Here is a 16219-nt window from a genome sequence, read left to right as displayed (position 1 = left end):
CAGGCATAATAAAAAAAAAATTGAAAGACTACTCTATAAAAAAGTGTAAGCCGTTTACAGCTCCCTGTAACGCCGAATTAGAGCGCAGCTCTTGAGGAGGAGTAGGGAAGGGTACTCGGGGGGGGGGGGGGGGGGTCACGTGACCTTGGGGGGGTCACGTGACTCGGGGTGTGTGCGAAATTTTTCCGCTAGATTTAGCGGGGAATTTTTCTACTAGATTTAGCGGGGAAATTTGTCCGCTTGAATTAGCGGGGAAATTATCCCGCTAAATTTAGAGGGGAAATTTACCCATAATGCACCGCGCGCTTACGCCGACGTCGACGCCGACGCCGACGCCGCTCAATCCGGAAACGGGCGCCTAAGGGCTGCGCTCAAAATACGTAAACCAGCACCCGCCAATGAGCACGCGCAAAACTGAGATCGCGAATGGATTTGCCGATCCTTCAAAGTCGCTTGTTCTGAAGACCTTTAATGAGACGTCAACACCTGAGTCGGACGGGCAGATAAAAGTCGTTTAGAAGGAACCCCTTTCGAGAATCTGTAGATTAGCTCGCAATCATACGTTTACTGATGTGCGCTGGTTCGCCCACCCTTCAAAGGAGTTTGTTCGTAACTGACACCATTCTTACAGCTGCCCCCTTCCACGGCATAATACGGGTTTCACTTCAATGGTCACAAATAGGCTCGCGTCGTGCGAGAACGTATAGATGTTTCTTCGCCTTGTAGCTGACTTTGTTTTATCAAAAGCTGCGTGTAAACTACCGAATAGAAAGAACAAGAAACTGAACCTTGTTTACGTATGTACATCGCACGCGTGGGAAAGCTGTTTACTCAGGAGAACGCAGCATTCGTTGGCGTCGTACCTGTCGCGCGAAGCGGCCGCTTATTTACATGTGTCCTCCGCAGGTCTGGTCGCTTGTTTTACTTCCTTGCCTCTATCAATATAGCGGACGTAGTTCTCGGCCCGCTAGCAGAGTGCGCTGTGCATTTCGCATACCTAGAGTTCCTGTATAGGCTCCCTACGGGAGTCAGAGTTGCGCGTTCATCCCCGTAGCGCCGGCTTTCCTGCACGGCACGGGATTCTGCTCCCCACGAGGCTGAATTCGGCGAATAGCGGCGTCGTGCTTGTTCACCTCTTTTCCTGGAAAACAGGAAAAGAGGAGGAGGCATAAGCAGGGTAAAATACGCCGAGGCGCTTGCAACCATATTTGCGTATTTATTCAATTACAGTAATTGAGTTACTATAGTTTCATTACTTTTCTTAGTAATTTGTAGTTGAAATAATTACTGTGTGCTAAAGGAATCGTAAGTGTAATTTAATTACTTTCTAGCGTCAGGAATTGCGAAATTTCCAGCCCAATTACAATTACTTCTCCAAAACTTTGCGGCGCCGACGGAACCTCTCTGAAAGCGTCTGCACTTGCACAAGCGGCTTAGCTCTCGGTGAAACACTCGCACAAAGACGCGCGCTCACGCACGCACGCGCAACATAAATAGCGTCGCATTGTTAGTTGTTTTGTTGCTTACACTTCGGGCTAAGACAATCCTCTGGAGCTTACCTCAACGCGCCTTGTAGCGCCGTCTGAGGCGCAAGAAGACAACAATAGCGTAAACATGCCATATATATATATATACATATATATATATATATATATATATATATATATATATATACGAATATATATATATGTAACAATGTAGTTTCAGCTTTCAACCAGGGTTCGGAATTTTAATTGTCTATAAAGTAATTTTCTTTTGTTTTTGCCAGTTTTTTACGCCCCTCTTCCAGTACCGCCGCATATTTGTATCTTTGTATTATTTTCAAGTTTATTTCCTTTTGGTTTTACTTCAGATATTATTTACATAAGCATCTTGGAGACTGACCTTGCACCTGTGAATATTGTCACCAATAATTCGAGAGCCCCGATTCGGTTCTTAGATATTTCTGAGTCATTATAAGTTCAACTCAATGTAAATAATCTACAATAACATTATATTTTTATCTGACCGTGGTCGTATTAGCGCGTGTGGATATTATTTTTATATTAACACTCGTAAAATATTCATATATGACTAATCGTCGCATTTTAATTGCCTGGCTAACAAAAGTCTGCCAACCCAATTTTTTTATTTGGCGATCTGGCGTGTTCCAGCATATGAACTGATTTATTATTACTTATTAAAAAAGTACTTCATTGCCCCAAGTGGTCAAGTTCTATAAGGAATTTAACAAAATTCATAGGAGGAATGTACAATACGCGACATTTATGCAGGGATGCTTAAGCCTCCTCAGACATTGGGCAAACAATGAACTAATATGTTGAATTCTATACAACTCGTTTAAAGTTATTTGGCCCCAGTGGGGTCCTTCTCAGAAATTAGTAATATTAAAGTGATTGCATTATAATTGAAAATCAATTTGCAATTGTAAATAATTACTTTTCACGTAGTATTAATTGTAGGCACGGATGGGCAAAATACATGCAAATATGTATCGAAATACAAATACAAAATACTTCGTCACAAATATATTTAATTACAAATCTAATTACATTTCTAAAAAAGCATTTAAGTACAAGATACAAATACAACCAAATGTATTTGGTCTCCTCCAAATACTTTTCCAAATACATTCCTCAATATTTGCGTCAGCGACTTCAGGACACCTGCAACGGGTCTCTGGGTATCTTATTTTAATTTTGAATCGCACACTCGGGGGTTAGTGTGCGAGGCTCTATAGTCGGTTACAAGTCAAGGAGGTAGGAGAAGCTCCTCCCACAAACGTGATGCGCCCGTTTCAAATCTCTCCGCAGTCGAAAGAGTTCACTGAAAGCAGCCTTTGTATCCATCGAAGGGGGAAGCTAATTCCCAAAAGTCGTTTGTTTCCATCGGAGGGGGGAAACTCTAACCTCCCTCTTCTGGCTTCCACACTACTCAGTCAAAGTCTAAAGATAAACCAAATACGTACAGAAAGGCAAGACCCTCCTCCCGCGTTGGCCGCGACGTCACGGAAACGATGGGACGCTATTGGATGCGGTGGTGGCGGAGGGATATATGAGTCCCTTTGAGGGGCATTTGCCGCTACCTTCTTAACCTGTAACCGTCTATAGCAGCGTAATAGAAATATAATCACAGAAAAATGTACTCAGCTGGGCCGTAATAGGTCAAAAAAGTACATAGCTTCAAGCAGCTTTTTTGTCGATTATACATTTTGGTATAGACCAACAAAGAACCGAGAAGACCAAGACGCGCAGTACTAGCTAGATAATTTTTTATTGTTGCAACTCGCTCCAGTTAAGAAAATCTGTACGACCCGCGCATTTAGAATGTTCCAGGCAAAAATATGGATGAAAATCAGGCTGGAGAGCATCACATGTTGTCGCAGGCCCTTATTTAGCCAGTCTGCCTGTGAACGTCGATTTCGTCACTATTGTTGCCCTGGACTAGCACCGTAATCACAAAGTCACTAAACGCTTGTGCTTGATTGAGAGACACGGCATTCGGCGCAGAACGTAGTTTTCTTCCTGCTCTGGACAGTGTCAATAAATTCGAGGGATGTGTTTTTGCCCACAAAATTGTATTACATTACAATTATAGTTGAAATACCAACGTCTTAGTATCTAAATACACACGTCAAATACATTACCCAATTTGTAATAAATACAAATGCAAAATACACAAAGTATTTGAAATACTGCCCATTCCTGATTGTAGGTAAGTTACTTTTGAAGCAAAGTAATTGTAATTGTATTTAAATTATATTTTGGAAGTAATTTACCCATGGATGCTTGCAACGGCGGCACATGCAGCCGTATCGATGGCTTTCCTGCACGTTTTTTTTATTTTGCTCCTCACGTGATCCCATCTCGACGAATAGCAGCGCGGCGGCACGTGGAAAACAGACGCGCACCTCTGGCTGCCGTACACGCTCAGAAATAGGGGGAAGGGGGGGGGGGGGGGGGGGGGGGGTTAGACGTGTACATCCCTTGTCCCATATGTAACTCCCCAAAACAACTATTCAACGTTCAGTCCACCGAGGTCGAACCGATGATACCAAATTTGACGAGCGGTTTGTTTCATTGTCTAGAAATGCAACTTATTAAAATAGCTAATGCACGCATTAAAGGCTAGAATAAGACAATCAAAGTTGTGTTGGTCCTGCTGCAAAACCTGACTGTTTTCTTTGTGTAGTCCCTGATACGCATATTTGCTATTTAATAGGTTATACCCAACAGCTATCAAGCCACTCGTAAAAGTTGGTATCGCCAAATCGACGTCAGAGCACTGAACGTCGAAATGCAGTTTGGGGTGTTACATACGGGCCAAGGGGAGTACCCGTCTACACCTCGTATTTCTAAAAGTGTAGGGGGCCTATACAGGAAGGCTACGCATACCGTGAATTGGGTGTAATTTTCAGACGGTTGAATCTCTTAAAAAAATCATTAAAGTACTGAATGTTTTGCTGCAGCACGTACTTTAAGGGAAAAGCTGCATTATAAAAAATCCGTAATCAAGAATGTTGTTTTTTTTTAATTTCAGATTGACGTTTCAGAGTTTCTGCACACTTTGGATGAATTATATCAGGCGCAAGATAAAAAGGACAGCGCTGTGGAAGCCTATGAAGATTTCATAAAGCGAACAGTAATTTCGTTTTCCGGAGAGAAAGACATTAACGTAACGACAAAGATTGCTCAAGATATATTTGACTTTGAAGTAAATTTGACAAAGGTAGTGTTCGCTTTCATGTATTTATAAGAATCGTGCAAGGCGCCTGTGTTATGTTCTTTTTTTCCCCACTACTACTACACCGGTACAAGGGTACTGTAGGAAAGGGTTACAATATGTGTAAATGAATACATTCCGACATGATGATGCAGTTCACTTGCAAAGCGCTGGCCTGCCACCTCATAGCAATATTTAGCGTATACCTATACATAGGTTGCACGTGACGTCATTCAAAGAGCGCTCCGATGACCACCAATGAAGGGGGCAAGAGGGAGCTCCCCTCTGATTAGGGCCCTTTTCTGTGCCTACCGGCTTTGCCCACGCGTCGCTATTCTCCTCCCAGAAGATTATAAAGGATTAACCCGTCACTCAGAATTCGTACAAAAGCAGCTTCCCTCTCCTCTTATATGGTGTTCAAAAGTTTGCGATGCGACGTCAGTGCCAGATTTGTATAAAACAAAAACAAAATGTGTTGGGTAAATATATATAGATTTGTTCAATGAACATATAAAATATAAAAGCGCATCAGAGAATATATATACGCTTTATATGATTTATATAACTTTTATCTATTCATCGGACAAATAAGTGTTATACGTATAACTTTTTCCAATAAAAGTATACTTTTAAACTACATGTTAAGAAGTCTTTTGAAGAATAATGAGGCTAGTAGCTTCGCTCTGGATGAACCGACATTTATCGTCCGTGCTCGCATTCGATCCTGATTACGGATCTTCTTCAACATAACCGCCAGTGGTGCGCCTGTGTAGGAAATATCAGAATACCGCTACGGTTTCATCCTCTGACCTAAATTGAAATTATGTGAATGAAACGCACTCAGAAACCAAAATGAGCGTGTAGCAACGTGTGCTGGTTCTACAACCGTGTAATTTATTAAACTTATTGTAACATACGATGTTGGCATTCGTCCCAGCCGTTGCCCCAAGTCTTCTTGTCTACAGCCGGTGACACGTAAAGAGTTCAGGGCGAGAGAAAGGAGGGCTAAAGAGGGGAAAGGAGGTGCAATGCTGGAACAAGGGGATGTTTCCTCCTATCCAGCAATCCACCTGCTTCCTCTTCCGCTGCATGGCTTTCCCTCGCCCTGCAATCCTCACCTGTCACCAACTATATAGTAGGCATACATGTGCGCGGGCCAGAGCCCACGTGCAAGCGGCTCTTGCGTGGGCCTCTTCAAGGCCGAAAATAAAATACTTCGGCCTTGAAGTATTTTACTAACACAAATGCACCATAAAATTGGTTTCGTCATGAATTTCTAACTCCCCGCAATTACACATTAAAGGTCTGAATTTTATGATTTCAGTTATTGGTTTCACGTTTCTCTATCGAGGTTCATTTTGTTTTAGTCTTACTCTCAAAAATAATAATGGGAAGCTGCGCGAGCGTGGAAATATATTACGATTTCTTGAAAGACTATCCCACAATGTTATCACCGAAAATCTTAGTTAAGCTTTGTAAAGCTTGTCTGAAATAAGATATATGCAAGATATTAGTCCATCTTCAAATGTCAATGTGTTTGACGACACTGAAACTGTCATTTAAATACTTTAAGCTTCAGATATATTTGAAACCACGATGATCTAGTTCAGTCTGAAGGGATTTAGTTGCTGGAATTTCCAAAGAAAGAATATAGATTTCCAGTGACTAATATTATATACAAAGAACAAAACTCTATTGTGTTTAGTGTTCATCGCATTCTTGGGATCTTTCGTTAAATTTTATTTTGGAGGAAAGAGAAGTGTAAACAGACGTCATGTGCGAAATTTCATTTAAACCTCCTTTCGGCCGCTTTGCACTTTCGTGCTTTTCTAAGTCAGTGCTCTGATACATTATTCAAAAGCTAACTCATTCGTTTAAAAATGAAAACATAAAATAAGCACTTTTCTGTCTTCAAGTGCAACACTTCTTCGTTTCCTATTATGTTGAACTGCAGCGGGAGCTCGAAGCTAGGGGCTGTGACAAGGCCCTAACAATGCATTCGTACGCATTTCAAAGAAATGCGCTAAAGACTTTGATAGTAAAAAGCGCGTAGCCTGTATTCTTAAAGTAATGCGCGTGTTTTGTACCTGCGATGTATTATATATGTTATAATCCAGCTCCCAAGCGTGATATTTAATATGTAAATATGTAGCATGTTTGTCTCGTTTTTTTGTGCAACGTTCATAGCATCATGGGCAATACCATGAATAGTAAATAGATTTCTTCAAAAGTGAAGAACTTTATTTTAATTTAAAAGTTATGATGTACAAACCAAGACTGACTTAGATATTTGTTGCAAGGAATATTATGAACTTTCAAATTACCTTGCTGTTTGTTTAACATGTTACCTGAAAAATGTGACAGTTTTCTTACTTCCGCAGGCGCGTCTCCTCCGCGTGCTCCTGTGTTCCCTTCGCCAGCCCGCTTCCAGCAAGTTTTGTTTTTTATTTCCTTTTTAAATCCACATTTGGAAGAGAAGCGCGGAGAAATGTGCTAAATATCATCTACCACAAACTTCGTTCCCATCCTCCAAGCGAGTCGCACAGAGCGATCGTTCAAGGAACGTCTGAGCTACGGTGAATGCGGAAGAAAAGTGACACTGGCAGAATATTTGGTGTCGACGTCACGAAGACGTTTATTTGTCAGTGCCGTATTTCCTTTATTGGCGTTGCAAAAAGGATGAAAACAGCTTTGTTCGTTCCGTCAGACACTTTCCGAAAGCTCTATGCAGCGTAGTCTTAATAGACTCAGTAGTCGGCATCGGCACTTCGAAATTCGATACACAAGCCCTGGCTTGTGAAGGGCTTGTGAGGCTATGTGGGCGACAAATTTCGCAAGGGCGTCAGGTGGGAATCGACATTCCATTGTTCAGGCTTACCTGTTTCCTAGCGTGACGGATAAGACTTGAAACTAATTTTTGGGAGAGCACAGGAAGTGAAGTGAAGAGTTTTTGCGAAGCCTGCTTCCGCTCGACCACCCCACCGATCCCGCTCGAAAAATGGAGACTGCGCAGATGCGCGTCATCCTTGGTATGTCAAAATTCTTCAGCAACGATCTTTGAAAAACGCTTGAACTAACTCGAACAAAGTGCACGATGATAGAATCTTCTCGAACACAGCAGCCAAAAACATTTCATCGAACCGCGTCGACGCCGGACTTTAAACGACCACCATTTTATCTCACGCACTGATACACACCCGACGAGCTAAGTGACGTTACTTTTAAACTGACGTTTGATTGGCTGTGGAGACCCCTAGCCTTCCGCTGCTGTTTAACACAAGATGAAACGGAGTGTAGCTAAAAGTTTTGAAACTGGCTAGACTTTTTTTTGTTTCTTTGAAGTACATTTAAATGTCGCTATTCTTTGTTTACGTGAGAAGGTAATATATTTTGTAGTACTGTCTCCGTGCACAAGACGATAAACTTTACCTTGTTCTTTAGACATATTTATTGTATAACAAGACTTTGAGATGAAGTAGATTGACGTTGGGTTTAAGTGTACGGGAGGGTCATTTAGTTATGTCGGATTTTATAGTATTTCTTGTTTACTTTTGACGACAATAGGCTAAATAAAGCGAAATTTTCCTTACAACGATAAAATTGTTGTTTAATCATATTTCTTTCGTAAGGACGCGAAAACAGAAAATAATCAAGGGAATTGCTAATGAACAAACTTTCATAGCCGCCTATATAAATTTTTTGTGCGTTGATTTGATTCTTCACGATGATCATATTTAATGTTAAAACATATATAATTTCATATTATTGCGTTTTAATGTCTTCTTGAAATAACTTTTATTGTTCAGGTATTGAGGTTTTATATATTTTAAAGGCATTTGAAATAATTAAAAGGATTTATATGTAATATATGGTTACAATGGCGTTTTATTTATTTATTAGGGTTTATAAATATAATTATAAAACCTGAAGCTCTTGTGAGAAGTTAGCATTTGAAAAACGCTTACGACTTACCACAATTATTGCACACACTTAACTGCTTGGCAACCTAAAATGAACTTCCTGTTGTAATTACCTTCAAAGGAACCCCTTTTTTGAAGATATATAGGGTGTTTCAGGAAAGGTGGACAAATTCGATATTGCGAAAACTACGCGTCAACAAAAAAAGACGTGTCGTTTTCGTTCTGGGGCAGGGGCCTATTTAGGGAAATTATTGAAGTCCAGGATAACTAGATTGTTAATTATTTCAGCGTAGTTCACTTCTTTATTATTCTGTTTAAGGGCATGGTTTCAATTAAAAAATTGCTCAGCATCATCAAAAAACAGCACAAATTCGACGTTTTTTTTTAGGTTTCGGTTTGCTATCGGAGCGCATCTCGGCCCCGACGGCACCGCGCCCCGTGGAGAAATAGTGCAACCGAACTTGCTGCGCTGTCCTCGCGAGACGCAGCAGAAGCTTGTTGGCACAGTGGCACGTCGCTCATCCGTTTTTCCTCACCGTTTCCGGCTTGAGCGGCGTCACCGTCGCCGTCGACGTAACCGCGCGGTGCATTATGGGAAATCTGCCGAAATGCACCGCGCGGGACCCTCATAACGTCACTCGTGACGCCACGTGGGACGTCACGAGGGTCCCGCGCGGTACATTATGGGACATTTCTCATGATGCACGAACGGGGAGGAGGAGGAGGGGGACGACTGGATCGAGGGGAGGAGGAGAGGAGGGGGAGGAGGATGAGGACGAGGGTGAGGGGAGGGGGAGGAGAAAAGGGGAGGACGAGGAAGGAGGAGGAGAGGGAGGGAGGAGGAAGTGGAGGGGAGGGGGAGAAGGAAGGAGGAGGAGGGATGAGGGGAGGGGTGAGGTGGAGAGGAGGGGGACGAGAAGGAGGAAGAAAAGGGAGGAGGGGAGGAGGAATAGCAGGGAGGATGAGGAGGTGAGGAGGAGGGAGGAGTGGTATAGCCTCCCCTTAGTACCCTTCCGTCCTCCTCCTGAAGAGCTGCGCTCTAATTCGGCGTTATAGGGTGTCGTAAACGTCTTTGATTTCTTATATGATAAATAAACTTACAATCAACTGAACCATAGTACGATTGTGATTGTTTTTAGATGTAATTCTTATCGCCTTTTTTCGTTGTAAGACCTTCGATTATATTTTTTCAATTTGTCGCCAGAAAATCAACGACTTCGAGCTCGAGCTGCCAGATTATCTAAACAATATTAGCACGGATGGTTATTACTCTTATTACGAAGACGTGGCATCAAGTACCGAATCTGAACTTGTAAGTAGCTGAAATCAACAATACAATTAATATGAGTAATTATGTCAGAATTATTCACGGAGCTACGTTTCTTAGCCCTTGTTACTGGTAATGAAGAGGTGCATCAAAAGGTGCCTCGTATCATTAAATAATGTTTAAATAATTAGAGTGCGAGAGCCGCAGGGATGTTCTGCACAATAATCGAGAGCATTCGGAGTGTGTGACAGGACGGTGGCGCCGCCATGCGGCTCCCTGCACAAGCACCTTGCATAGGCATCGCGCGTGGCAGCCGACCGTAGTTTATAATAAATGTCAACTAGCCTGAGTTACCATTTATTCATTTTTATAGGTAAAACAAAGAGGCTTAGCGAGTGGCTCTACCGGACCCATTCTGGCCGCTGAGAAGCCGACTTTTCGAGTGACGGCTCGTCTTAACTCCGAATGAAAACCGAACTCTTTAAATGATTAAGTGTCATCTGAGGCTTCTTTGTGCCGTCGGCTACTCCGGCAAGCGCAGTCGATGATAGCAGGAAACAGCTCGATCTATCTAAAACAGACACTACCTCCTTCCACAAAAAAAGAACAACAGGTTAAGGTTCTGTTTTACCCCCCATTCACACTGGAAGCGGATCCGCGTTCGCGAAGCGGTTGCGAAAGCGGTTGTATAAAGATCCAGTGCAATTGCACGCGCATTTGATGTCATCGTGTGCGCGTGCAATTGTACTGAATCCTTATACAACCGCGTTCGCAACCGCTTTGCGAACGCGGATCCGCTTCCAGTGTGAATGAGCCCTTAGAGTAGATATGGGGCGATTTTGAGCCGTAAGTACGTAACGTGAAACCGTCTTATATATTGTTCTCCTGAGTCACGTGACCTAATATTTTTCTTTTGAATCGCGCTGCCTAATGATGTCACATTGTTCTTCGGGTGGCAACCCAGGTCGTAACGCTTTTGCTTCTCGCTCTCAGGCACTCGCGAAAGTGCGACGCATTTGTTTTTTTGTTTTCTTCCTTACGAAGCGAGAAAGTATACACACACTTTCAAAGTAAACAACAACGAAAATACGAGCTGCATGCTTCCGGTTGTCATATTCATTTCTGGCTGCTGGGTGCTGTGAGTGTTTTTCCATGGGGATCGCCCGATTACGAGCGTCTATTATCGGAGTTTGTCTATGAATGTTTGCGCTTGTTACAGTCAATAATTAACTTGTCTAAGAAGTCCTGAACGTGTCGACCCGTTCAAGCCAACAAATGCAGGAATATTAATGAAGAGCGCCATTGGTACCCCTAAATGACCTTTCCCGAGACGACGTGGCGTTTGACTACGTTACGCAAAGTTTCACGAGGCACTTTGAGCACGACTAAAGACCGATTCGTACAGTTGTGCATGACTACGGTACGACGACCTACCACCGCGAGTTGTCGGGACAAGCGTGTTTCGTTGTGGCGTGCAAGCAACACGCTTCCTTCTAAACAGGGACGTCCCGGTGGCTCGCGATCGGAACTTAACATGAGTTCGGAGCGTAGTTGGACGCTTCAACTACATTTGAATAAACCTCTATCCGTGCTTCGTATGAAGCACGGCAGCGCGGCAATCCGTCGAATGTGAAGTTTGACAAGCGGCATGCAAAGCACGGATAAGAAAACTCGTAGGAGTATCTCGACGTTATTTAATCAGGGTCTCGAACGCTGCTGCGTGAATTTTAGTATACCAGCCGAGAAGCACTCCGAGCGTTCGAATGGTCCTAAAGATGCGTAACTGCAAACAGAGAGCTACACGCATGATGTATAAAATTTTGCGGAACATTCTGGCCCTGTTCTTTCCTGGAATTGTGCGTTAAAAAGGTAAACCACTCTTACGTTGCTATTTTTTTATAATATAGAACGACCCATAAATACAAAGCGCACATTTTCCCGCATCAATAGACACAGTTTTCAACAAAAAAAAGAAGGCGAAAAGCCTATTTTTTATGATACCGTCATGTTAAAAAAATAGCGATTCTAATAAAAACCTCTTAACCTGGCAGGCTCGGCGTCCCATTTCGCCAATGAAAGGCTCATCGACGGATGTTCGATACTTGATGTTGAGCGACGTTTAATCGACAAGTCAGAGTCGTTTCAACAAGACATAATTGCATCGCCGTCCATGTGCGACAATGACAACAGTGATGTTTACCGCGCGGAAATTAAAACAAAAATTACTTGTGCTAGTTGGTTCAGAGCATCTCGCAATTGCGTAGTGCATCGGAATCAGCACAATATATGGCGTTTTGATAGAATTCTTTCCTGCACAAAATCACCAAAAAGGATTTGACAAGATGAAATACCTCAAACAGCTCGTTCATTCTGAAACCGGAAAGCGATTTGGCAACGAGGTGCCCGGATTAGAGAAAACTGAAGTCGCCAAAGAATGGTCTGTGTGTTCCTTCGTTTAAAAACAAAATACGTGTTTCCTTTGCGATTAAAAAAAAAATCCTCATAGAAATGGATGGTGTCAGCAAAATGTGTTTCAGGATTCGCGTAAGATGTGGCCCCAGTGAGGTGGCATTTGCAACCTGGTAACTGTATTGTTGTGCCCACTGCAGTCGCAAAACAATAAGGAAGCCATACAGTAAATGTAATAAACCAAAGAATATATAATCTAAGTAGCTAAAATTCAAAGAACTCTTCCTCTAATGTGTCACAATTTTAGTGTGCGCATGAAGGCATTCAACTTGGCGATTAAAAAAAAAAAAGCTGCGCCGAATTTATAAGCACCCCGTTATGACTTAGAACAATCCATGATGACTCAACTCTATCGAAAGACGACGGACCGCTAAAACCCGATTGCCTGGCTATATTGTTCGAGACGTTTTGTCGAACCATGTATTCAAACGTATCTGTTTAAAGGGCAACTCTGCTTCATTTTTGATATTTAGAAAACTATGCAGGCCTCTTCAGTATCATATAGAAAGACCACATGTAAAATATTACGATCTAATTCCGTCTATATACTTAATGAACTGGCCAGCAAACATTCAAATGAACCAAGTCGCCGGAATCTGCCAACTCTAGCCTGTGACGCGAGGCGCAATCATCAGCGCAGTCAATGCCACGGAGTTGGGGCGGCCAACATTAAGTTACTACGTCAGAGGCATGACTACGTCATTCTCACGTTTTGTTTGTTTTTACTTCTCATAGCAAAATTGAACGATGACGTCATGAGTTTCTCCTCCCGGTGTTGGCTCAACGGCGTCGCGTGATCAGTGTGGCCCGGATGCGCTTCTCGGAGTTGAGAGCTGGGAGCAGTCTGTTTTGTCTCGCCGCTGCTCTAGCTTCAAAAGGACGTTTTGTTTGATACGACCGCGGGCCGCATCTCCGATGCCTAGCTGCGATGAATGTCAAAAGATCCATAGGCTGACGATGTTGTGTTGCTGCCTGCCCGAATTACCAGTTGACCAGCCCGGGAGGTGTCTTTCACAAGTTTCCATACGATGTTGTAGCAAACTATATTGGCGAAAATTGAGGAGCAGACGACACTTGCGCTTTGCTCTACGTTCGCCCGACGTTGCATAAAGGATACTGCAATGACCCTCGTAGGGAAGGCACAGACGCGCTCTGACGGGCCCACGCTGAGGTGAGGAGAGACGAGGCAAAAACAATATTTACTGTTTAATAATAATTCGAGTCGGTGCTGGTGCCGCCCGCAGCTCACCGACCGTCGCGGCGTTCTAATGGGGTGGTGTCCCGGGCTGTCTGTCGCTGTGCTGGTGCATGGGCGAGATGGCTCCGGGGCTCACAGGGTTCAGGGGCTTGGAGCGCTGACGCCGGCAGGTGGCCTTGCGATTGAGGTGATCCGGGCTTCACAGGGTTCGGAGGGTTCGGGGGTATGGGGCGCTGACGCCAGCGGAAAGCCTTTCCGTTGTGCTTCTCTGGAGCGTTGTTTCCCGCGCTCCCTCCAGCGCGCTCCCTGGCACTTTTCTCGGCGCGTCTTCCCGCTCGGACTCGCGTAGCCCGACCTGTCCCAACTTGTTCCCCATGTCCGGTTTCGCCGCTCCCCCTCTCATCTTTCGTCGTCTCCCCTTCCCCTCTGCCCCGGGCCGTCACTTTTTGCACCATCCGAAGCAGCCTGCCCGCGCCACGTGTCCTGTACCTTGCCCCCACGAACGTCAGGAGACCCCGTGGTTCCACGTGACATGGCCATGACTCTGACGACACTCGACCAATGTTGCCTGACGCAACCGAAGTTTCGGTTTCGGTATCTGCTGATGTTTAAATTAAGATTACACAAATAATATTCCACATTTCGCGAATCCGAAGACGTAGACCTGTTAAGTAGTGCTTTGGGAACTGGAATCGCAAATAAGCCCAAAATTTTGGAATTGAGCGAAGTTGCCCTTTAAGTTTATATGTACTAACATATATCAGTTTAACACCGGTGGTTGTTAACTCTGTGGACTCGAAGATAGAAGAGGAGGTATATCGTTATGGCGTTGCAAAAAACAAAGCGTGGAGCTTCTTTTTTTTTTTTCTTTTTTTGAAAGAAAGGAATAGTTTAACAGAAGTATCTCTAATGTTCTCTTATCTCGCCAAGCAATTCGAAGACTTGCAACTAAGGCCATAGCTTTTCGAAATTTGTTAGCAGACCTTTTCGAAAATACTCTCGGGCCTCATGCAATATCACATATGTCATAGGCCCAAGAGAACTTAATGTATGCAGGGGCGGCAAGCTAGTAACCAGTACAGCCGTATATAAAGAAGGATCGACCATTTACTGAGATGGCCCGCACAAAATAATCCAATGTCATTTGTCGGACGGAAGTTGGACATGTCTGCGAATACGCCCTCTGGCCGATCATGGAATTTCCCAGCGGTGGAATGGACCTAATATTGTAATCTCAAATCGCTGTTCTAATATCGCTGTAGTTGAAGGCGACTAAAATTACTCTGAACTCTAAGCAAAATCTATACTCACATAGCAAATTTAAACATTGACTGATACCTAACACTCCAAGCAAAACTTCATAAGTGCAACCTCTTTCTGTTTTAGTAATAATAATCATCAAAATCATTTAAAGTTATTGGTTGAAAAATCGGTGTTATTAAAAATTGCCGATCACTACTCGTGTAATCCAGCTCCAGGCCCGAAGTGACGAATATACGAGCGCACCTGAGAAGGATCCCGAGCCATCCACGAAGCTGAAAGACATTGATAGGATATTAAAATCCGTAAGCTTAACATTTTAAATAGCTTGATAAAAGCAAGTGTAAGAGTTGGATGAAAGCAGCTATATTACTTTGTTTTGCCAGGGAGGGTGGCGTCAGCTTCTAACGGATGTCTTCAAAGATGCGTCAGTCAACTTAACCGGAGAAGAGGAGGTAAATGCTTTCGATCGAGGATTCCTTAAGGGAGCTATGAAGTTGCTCAATGAAACATCTGGGCAAGGACAGAGTATACAAATCAATTCAACTCTCAACAGAAGCCGTCTTCAATGTGCTGGAAATATTTTTATTCAACAAAATGTCCTACAAGCTTGTCTAGGAAAGAATTAGTCATCTTGGGCAAATCGGTAGAAACTAACATAATTGTAAATGAAATACTAAGCGATATAAGAAGAGACCTAACAGTAGGGACTGCCCCTCAATTCGTATTTAATTTCATAATGAATTGATTATTACTTACGCTTTTCCAAACCTAGCCGTCCTCTCGGCCCTTTGATTTATGGAGACATTTTGCTGTATATTGAATTCTAGGGTTGTTTAATAAGTACGAATTAAAAAAAATACGCGTTTCTAAGGCACTCTTATTAGAAACAATAAATATGCACAAGATATTATGCGATGGCGTTTGCTCAGGATTACAAATCTTAATGTTATTAACAAAGAAAAAAAAACCTGCAAGGCACCGGGTCTTCTAATACTTTATAATATTGTCTAGATTAATGGCTGGAGGGCCGGATCCGGTCTGCGAGGAAATAGGCACTATTATACTGCCTCCGGCACGCCATCAATATTGACCGCCCCGAAAACACACATGCACGCACACGTACCTACACAGACATACGCGCTCGCGCAGACACACACACACACGTATAGGACAAGGGGTATGTTTGATTCGAAACTGTGCATAATCAGACGTATTAACTCAAGAGATTTTCCAGATAGAGTTTTCTCATCAGCTGATCTCCGAACAATCAATAAGCTGACGGATGTAGTTGCAGTAAGAGACTTAGTCAAAGGAGCCCCGAGGAGGTGTATGACATCGCCAAAATATGCCGATAACTATTTCTTCTAACTCTAAGCATCC

At 43.2% G+C, this 16219-nt stretch overlaps 1 pseudogene; it reads left to right on the top strand.

Annotated features, from left to right (window-relative positions):
* Positions 1 to 16219, top strand: part of LOC8039204 — a 95763-nt pseudogene that overhangs the window by 28327 nt on the left and 51217 nt on the right.

This window comes from Ixodes scapularis, unplaced genomic scaffold (genome assembly GCF_016920785.2).
Source record: "Ixodes scapularis isolate PalLabHiFi unplaced genomic scaffold, ASM1692078v2 PGA_scaffold1__304_contigs__length_218370807, whole genome shotgun sequence".
Lineage (NCBI taxonomy): Eukaryota > Metazoa > Arthropoda > Arachnida > Ixodida > Ixodidae > Ixodes > Ixodes scapularis.
Note: the sequence above shows the minus strand (reverse complement) of the source record. Positions and strands in the feature narration are given on the sequence as shown.